Here is an 8,868-nt window from a genome sequence, read left to right as displayed (position 1 = left end):
AGTTAGCGTAATGGCTATGTCACTGGACTCCCATGTAGTCGACCACGGTTCGCGTCCCGGACTCGGTGGCTTAAAACTCACGCCAGGTGCGTGTGCGTGCATGCCCAAGATCCCGAGAGGAGAATGGAGGAGAAGGGATTGCGGCGTGGCCATTCCCCCTAGACAGTGATTTCTCGCTTTCTTTCTCAAAACGAAAAAAGTCACAGTCTGGCCAAGCCTACATTGCCGTGTTCACCTTTCTACAAAATGGTGCCACTTCCTGGAAGTGCTCTTCTCACTCGGTTCGCTAAGATAATCACATTCTCTGGCCTTGTCCCTCCCAGGTGGACCCTGAGAGCCTAAACATAGCCCCTCTCATATCCCTCTCCTTGCTGTGGTATTAAACTGTCTCTCGGATCGACTGTCTCATTTCTCTGTTTTGAGGAGCTAACCCAGTAATTAGAGAAAAATAAAAACCTGAATAAGTGACCAGAGGTTAAAAAAATGCGGACCGTGATAAGAACTGTGGAGACAATCATACGCCGAGCATCTGCTCTAGCCTGGGTGCCATGCAGGGCACTGTGTGGCCATCATTTATTTTCAATTCAACCTATAATTTGCAGAGGTATTTTTACATGTTTTACAAATCAGAGAATTACAGTGCAGAGGTGTTAAGCCATGTGTCCAAAGTCACCTGGCAGATAAAGAGAGGATTTGAATTATTGAATCCTCGCTACATCTTTTCCCAAAGGTCATAGACTTCTTCCTGTGCCGCCCAAAAAGCGCGGGGATAAACACGTAGAGCAGATTGAACAAACAAAACGAATTAAAAAAAAAAGTCAACAGACTTTTCAGTTCTGGAGTTAAAGTTCCACATAATGGTGCAGATGAGAGAGAGGTCATCTTACAGGATACTGAAGGCCGGTTTTCTATTAAACACGTGTGGGGAAACACTTATTGCTAGATCTACTTAATAAAGATGCATGGCATTTGCTACTGGGGTTATTAGTGGTTTTGCCCAAAAGTGTGAGCTGGCTGGACACAGAACCATGGCTGGGGCTGGATAGGTGCTCAGGGGTCTTCCTCTGAGGGTGGTCCCCTCCGGCTGGGGGCTCCTTCTCAGGGAAGCACAGGCTGAAATGCTGATCTGATGTTTGGTCTTCTGACAATTTTCACTTAATGAATTGATTCCTACAGTTCATTAACATACCCACTTCCACTTCTGTATACACATATGTCTTAATTAGCTGCTCATTGGCTGTTTAATTACAAGAAAACAGCTGACAGCTGCCTTGCTGAATTCTAATGGCAGACGCTTTGGAACGGCTACACATTTGCTTTTGACAACCAAGATTTATTCATAACGCTATGATTTATTGTGAATGCTCATATGCCTGCCTGGATTACTGTATTTCCCAATACAACTAAAAGTTGGGGGAACTGCCAAAGTAGGTGTGTGTCCACCTATCATTCTCTGAGGCTCAGAAGGGAAGAGAACCCTATCTGTCTAAAAGGGCACACTATTTATGTTGCAATTTTACTTATCTTAGTTCTGCTGAGAATGTTAAGAAACTGAGGGGTGAGGAAGAAGAAATACCTCTGGATAAATATGGGCAGATTATTAAGTATTTGAATAAAGGGGGAAAAGAGGAAAAAATAATTATCAACTTAAAAAAATTTTTTTTTAATTTTCAGGTTTTTGCTATAAGGGCACATATGGAAGAGGCAGAAAAAATGATAAAATAGAAAGGGGCTTAGGAGCCACAGTCCCCAAAGAAGGAAGTGAGAAAGAAAAAGAACAGTTATCTCATTCACAAAGTTCCCTGGTATAGTCCTGTACTCACACACCCGGTGACCATAAATCACGGAAGTTTGGACCTCCTGAACCACTTTCCTGTTTAATCATGACTGGCCTCCCTCTAGAAACTTATACACAAAGGATCGCTGATGAAAGCTGACTCCCAAGTGCCATGTCTGGTAGGGGAGATGCCGGCCTGTTACCGCGTTACGTTCAGTCCCGGCAAACACGATTAGCAGCAGTCATTCAAGCAAGCCTGAGAGGACCTGTCCCGATGCAGGCACTGTGTAAAGGCCTCGGTGGGACACAGCCCTGAGGCCAGCGATTCCACCAGCCTGGGAAGGACAGCCGTCACTAAGACATGATTAAGACCAAAACAACACACACAAGAAGGTTCTGCATCATCTTGATGCAAACTGAGATTAACGTCTTCCTACCACTTGTGCATTTCATGATGAAGATTTAGCGAAACAGGGATTTCCCCCTATTACCTGTACATAACAAAACAAACTCTGACGTCACATGGATACAATAAAGGCTCGTCTTTCCCCATGTCTAATTTTCACTTTCAAGAGCCGACTGTCCTACCGGGGGCCGGGCATTCTAAAATGTGAACATTAAAATGTCAAGCATAAAAGTGGACAGGATTGCTTCACGGCTAGTGATGTTTCACAACCGAAATAAAAATACTGAAAATCTCGAAAAGACAATTTGGGCCTCAAAAGAATACTCATAGAAATTTCTTTTTAACCTAACAGTTTAGAATTTGCTTTAACTTTCTGAGAGAAGAAATTATTAATTATACACTCTAGTGTTGAGAAGGCTTTTTTTTTTTTATTCTTAAGAGAATATATTTGTTAGTGAAAATGATACCAAATTCTCCCCCTTACTGGGTAGAAGCAGCAGCTTCACGTAGGACACCCCTTTACATGTATTCATTGATGAGGAAATACTTGGCAAACAAATACTACTCTGCTCTTAGACTTATCAGGAACACAGAGTAGTAAATACAATTGGAAACCAATTTAATTGTCATTAAGAAACTTAAATTCAGGGGACGAGCAGATGGCATAATGGTTACATCACTAGACTCCCATGTAGTCGACCACGGTTCAAGTCCTAGACCCAGGCACTTAAAACTCATGCTAGGCACATGTGTGTACATGTGTGCCCAAGATCTCGAGAGGAGAAGGGATTGCAGTGTGGCCATTCCCCCGGGGGGTGATTTTTCACTTTCTGTCTGTCTCTGTCTTTCCAACAAGTGCACACGCCCTACACCAAAAATCTCACTCGATAAAACCCCAAAAGCAAAACTTAAGTTTGGGACCAGCAGATGGTATAGCGAACTGCTGGTATGTCCAGTGTACTGGACTCCCACATGGCTGACAGCAGTTTGAGGACCAAACCCAGTGGCTTGAAACTCATGCCAGGTGTGTGTGCATGTGTGCCCAAGATCCTGGGTGGAGAATGGAAGAGAAGGGGTTTCAGTGTGTCCATTCCCCCATGAGGGTGACTTCTCACTTCCTCTCACTGTCTCTGTCTCTCTCCAGCAAAACCTCCTAAAAAAAAACACAAAACCTTAAATTCTAGAGCCATAAAGTCTAAAAGGATATGGTGGAAGAAGTAAGAGTATGTTTATCCTGACGGAAATGTTTCCTCTGAGTTAAGATGCTTGAGACCGCATCTCCGGAGCTAGGACCTCAGGTTTCACGATGAAATGTCAGCACTTCTCAAAAGAAAAAGCCGAAGCCATGATCCCTCTTCTCTAAACCTGTTGCCTATTACCCACTTTGAAGGCTGACCCTCAATCCTGACATCTCCAGCCTCTAGCGTTATCTCCAGCCTTTCCCCCCTGTGTGGCGGGTCCGTGGCCCGGCCTCTCCTCTCCAGCCTTTCCCTCTCTGCGGCAGGTCCAAGGCCCGGCCTCTCCTCCTGCCAGGCTGCCCTGCCCCCTGCGAGAGCCCAGCTCACACTCTGCAGCAAGGGCCGAGACAGCAGTCCTGACAGGCCTTTCTTCTAACCAGTGCTCTTCTGAAATGCAATAATCAGGGCCCAAGCAGGGCCGGTGTACTGTTCCCTCATTCTCCCAAAAGAGCAAGTAAAATACCTTTATATACTAAAAACCTTGGCGTAAAGGACCCTTTAAAAACGTAAGGATGGTGTCCCTGTCTACCCTTATCTCCCACTACCTGTGGAAAGTCACTGTTCCAGATCTACTGGGTTACAGGCTCTGCTCTAAACATAACCAAGAAGTCCCTGCTTCTGAGCTTTGGACTGCGTTCCTTGCGCATGCTTTCCCAGCCCAGAATGTCTTCCAAACCCTGTCACCTCGAGCCTTCTGGCCTCCCTGTGGGGAAACCTTGCCAAGTCACTTTCCTCCAGGCCACCCTGGTATGCTGGCTGGTGGAAGTTTGGGGGAGCCACAGCATAGACTGTGGCCTGTGAAGGCCTCATCTCTGCAGCTAGACCATACACTGCTTGAGGGAAGGATTCGGGGCGGTGTCCTGGAATCCCCTGCAGTGCTTACATAGTGCCTGGCCCCCAGGGAGCATTTAACAGTTGTTGGGCTTTTTTCTTTTTTTAAAAGATTTTTTAAAATTGAATTTTGTTTATTTATTCATTTATTTTAATTTGACCAGAGAGAAACACACACAGAGAAAGAGAGAGAGAAGGAAAGTGAGAAAGCAAGCCACCAGGTCAAGGACTGGAACCGTGACTGGCCACATGGAGTTTCCAGCACCTTAACTACCACACGTGGAGCGGGAGGCTGAGAAAGCAGCTTCCACAGGGTCCTGTCACAACTCCAGCTCCAGCTCCTCAGGGTCTTGAGTGCCCAGATGCACACCCTGTGTGTTTTCAGGCTGACCAGGGATCAGGACCTACAGCTTCCAGCCCTGCAGCACAGTCAGCTCTGGCCTGCACCACCTAGGCTGGGCCTCGTTGCTGTTTTCACTTGGCAGATTCCACATACACTGCAAGTGGTCCAAAAATAGAGACTGAACCAGGTGCCCTGGAAATAATATTGACTGTACGGAGCAGCATTAGCAAGCTGAGGAGCTGGGCTAGTTAAGATGCTTGTTACACACCTGGTGCGCTCCTATGTGCCTTGCTACCTGCCTGTGCTAACTGTGGAGTGTCTACCCTTACTGTCCTCGCTTTGCAGCTGGGAGGCTGACGCATAGAGCAGTGGGCTGGAGGCTCAAGCTGGCAGACAGCGCAAGAGGCATTTCAGTCCAGACAGTCTGGCTCCCCAGTCGGGGCACAAGCATGGCCCACTACTGCTTCTCCCCAGGGGGCAGAGGGGACAGAGAGGGAGCCAGGAGGAGCCTGGAGCAAGAGAAAGAGCTACTAAAACTTTTCGCTATTTATGTGCAATGCTTAGCAGATATGTAGTAAAATAGATGATTACTTCAGCAATTAAAGAGCTTCTGTAGTTTCTTATGGTTTCAGGTTGTTGATTTAAAAGCGCAATTTAAAACACATTCACACCATGATTAGCCCTGACAATGACTGAGTCACTCCCCCCTCATCGGAGATCTATTTGATCTCTCTAATTGGAATTTTTCCTTGTGTCTAATCATACTCTCACGGAGATAAATTATTTACAATTGGTCATGATATAACCACCTTCACCTGTTTAGAACATGATGAATAATTAACATCATCAATGACAAAAATAGAAATCGCTTGACTTCACCATAACTAGGACTAAAAATGTTAGCTGTAGCAGAGAGAGAAACCATAACGCAGAACAAACACTGTAAGCATCAAATATGAATGCCTATCAGTGTATCAGCCCCTGGCTGGGCAGAGGTCCAATCTGTTAATAAAATGAAGTTTTAATTGTTTTGGAGCTTTCATCATATAAAGTCAACAGAGCAGAGGAACGAGCCCACAGATGACTGAAAACCACGTTGGCCCTGAGGCCGCCCACGGACAAGATTTGGAAGGGAATCTAGAAAAATGACCACTGTGGAATAGCGGCTGCCCTTTGTCTTCTTATTGCTTTTATTTTTGTCATGAATAAATATTAGGGTAAAAAGAAAACACATTGCTTGTGCCTTTGCAAACACACTGACCGCTCGGTACTCAGTCAATTTCAGTTTTACAGAAGAGCGTGCTATTAATTAATGTTCTGAATTTTTAGAGTATTTCATACGCAGTAGCCTCCACCTCTGCCCTGTCCCTCCCCAAGACTGAATTCTGACATACTTCTGCTTGCCACATTAAACCACACGTAGGAAGAGATGAGAATGAAGGGACAGGCATGACCTGGCGTCCAGGATGCTCCCAGGCACCTGTCCACGTCAGAAAGCACCTCGGTGATGTGTACAAAAATCACACTTGCTCAGAACTCCCAGGCAAGAGCAGCTGTCCGAATACCCAGCATTTCCGCTGGGGATGCAGCTGTGGGAGGTGTGAACAAGAAGAGGGCCGAGGCCTGCTGCCGGACTGCAACCCTAAAATTCCCAAGCTGACTGACAGCTGTCAGAAGAAGATCACTCTCTTTCTGATTTCCTGGGCTCACTTAGGCCAGGCAGTTTGTTTCATTTTGTTTTATTTATTTAACTAGTTAATTAATTTTGAAGGAGGGCAGATTGAGGAAGTAAAAGGGAGTAACTTTTCTTTTCCTTGGTAATCCAGAACCCTGAGGCCTTCAGGATTACCATAGAGATGAATAATTCAAAATCCCCTTTAAATAGCAAGCTTCCTATACCTAAAAGGCATTTGATTAGAAAAAAATGTATTAAGCATATTTGGTGGTATGCAGAAATCTCAAGCTTCACTAGGATGGAGTCAACACGAAGCATTTGTACACATATAAATTAGCGAGTGCTACGATTAACAGTAATTGAAGAATTAAGGAAATTATGAGGCTAATTTCCCTGAAGTCTCTCAGTAGTTATTTGTGTCTATAGGTGATTTTTGTATTTTATGACACAGTATCTTCTAATTTCACAGAAGGAAAGATAACCAAATTCATGGATTTTTTTTTCCCCCTCAGTCTCATAAAGCCATTGGGCTAATTCAGGCCTGGTTGTAGCAATCAGCCGTCTCACAGGCCTCCTGCATGTTGAAATAGCTTCTCCCCTGTTTATTTTGCACTGTTTTATCCTATAAGCTGTTTCAAGGCCCTCCCAATGTAAGCAGGAGAATTTAAGTCTTAATAAATTGAAATTTGAGTAACAGGCAGTCTAGGTTTGGGGGTCTTGAACTATTGGGATAAACACCTCTATTTTCTAGTCCCACATTCCCTATGGCATATGCTGTACATAGTACCCCAAGACCACAGTCCATAATAACAAAACAGTTCCAGCAGCAATCACGATACTATTGAGATTTAAGTAGCACCCATCCATCTACAAGGACTTTTATTTACAGTTCCTCATTCTATTTTTGGAACAATCTTAAGAGGTAGGAAGAACAGGGAGCCAGCAGGTGGCAAGGTGGTTAAGGCACTGGACCCCTCACATGGTTGACCATGGTTTAAATCCTGGACCTGGTGGTTTGCTTTCTCCTTCCCCCCAGCTCCCTGGTCAAATAAAAATAATCATAGATAACTCTTAAAAAAATAAAAGGTAGGAAGAAAAGGGTTATGCCCACCTCATAGATGAAGAAAGTGAGTCATAAAAATAGTGAGAAATGCCCCAAACATATGGACGAGCAGTGGCACCAGGACCAGAACTCAGTTGTTCCCAACAGCCTACTTGTAATTTGGCCAGATACATTAACATCTGAGCGCCAATAATAAGCCTTAATCACAGTTCAATTAAACTTTCGAGAAATACCTCTCCATAAGACTTTTTAGAGAGACATCATGGAGGTCTAGAGTCATCACTTAAAATAAACAAACAAACAAAAAACAGCCAGAGGTTTTACATCAGTCCCATCGATTCTGATATTGAATGTGACAAACTTAAGGTCGACTCAAATACCTTTCTTTAGACTCTTGTTATTTTTGAAGGAAGAAGAGAAACAATTTGTGTAACTTCCTTAATTATAACCTAACACCCCAATATTCTGCCCTGTCATTTCTCATCACTTAACATTTTAAGGAGTTGAATTTTTAGATACAGTAGAAGTAAAAAAAAATAAATAAAGCTCACCAAGACACATCCCAACATTAATAGAAACAACAATAATTAAAAAGGCTTACCTTGCAGCCTTCACATGTAATGACACCGTAATGGATTCCTGATGATTTGTCTCCACAGATCTTGCATGGAATAATTTCAATTTGAGCTGCAACAGAAGCACGCAACCAGTTAATTACATTTTCTTTTAAACACCTTATAAAAGCGTTCCCTGATCAGCATTTGTATAGTGAAAACTAATAACCTGCTAAACATTATACTGCATTAACTATTCATTGCTGAACTGTGAGGGTCCCCCTAGAGCCCTGGACTAAATTATGGCTGCTCGTTATATAATAGCTTTCGGGTTATTAAAATGGGTCATTTGAGAAGGTGTTTAAGAACCCACAAGAAGACTGGAATCAGCATTTCAAAGCCTTCAAGAACTGGAGAGTTCGCAGTTTAGGCCTCAGAGCAAAGCAGTTACTAAAATGTTTCCTCCAATCTCATTTTCCATCATTATTTTTAAAAGGTCATAAATATGTCTTAGCTGAGCACGGTAGCTCAACTGGTAGTGAAAAATATACTCCATCAAGTCGGGCCTTCTTAAGGAAAGAATCCAATTCAAAATATTAATAAGTTACATATTATGATAAGTTAAGACTTCCTTATTCATCTTTTTATTTTTTAATGAACGTTGTTGCCACGCATTAAGAAGTAGCCCATTTCTCGTATGATTGAAACCTTTCAACCATAAAGTTAACATCCTAACTGAACTGAGTACTGATGAAAGAAGATGTAGCTTCTGAGTTCTTTACACTGCAAACGGATTTTCTGGTACAGCGTGCACGCGCTCCTATCCACCTGACTACTGAAAGATGGCTCGTGCTGGAAGACTAACCCGATAATGAACAGGCACTACACCCGAGTTCCCAAACATGACAAAGCACGTTTCTAAGCAAACACATACTCTGAGTCAGAAAGTGCATAGTTAAACACATTTTAGGTAACTTAAGA

The sequence above is a fragment of the Tupaia chinensis genome, unplaced genomic scaffold (genome assembly GCF_000334495.1).
Source record: "Tupaia chinensis unplaced genomic scaffold, TupChi_1.0 Scaffold000063_1, whole genome shotgun sequence".
In the NCBI taxonomy this organism is placed as follows: domain Eukaryota; kingdom Metazoa; phylum Chordata; class Mammalia; order Scandentia; family Tupaiidae; genus Tupaia; species Tupaia belangeri.
Note: the sequence above shows the minus strand (reverse complement) of the source record.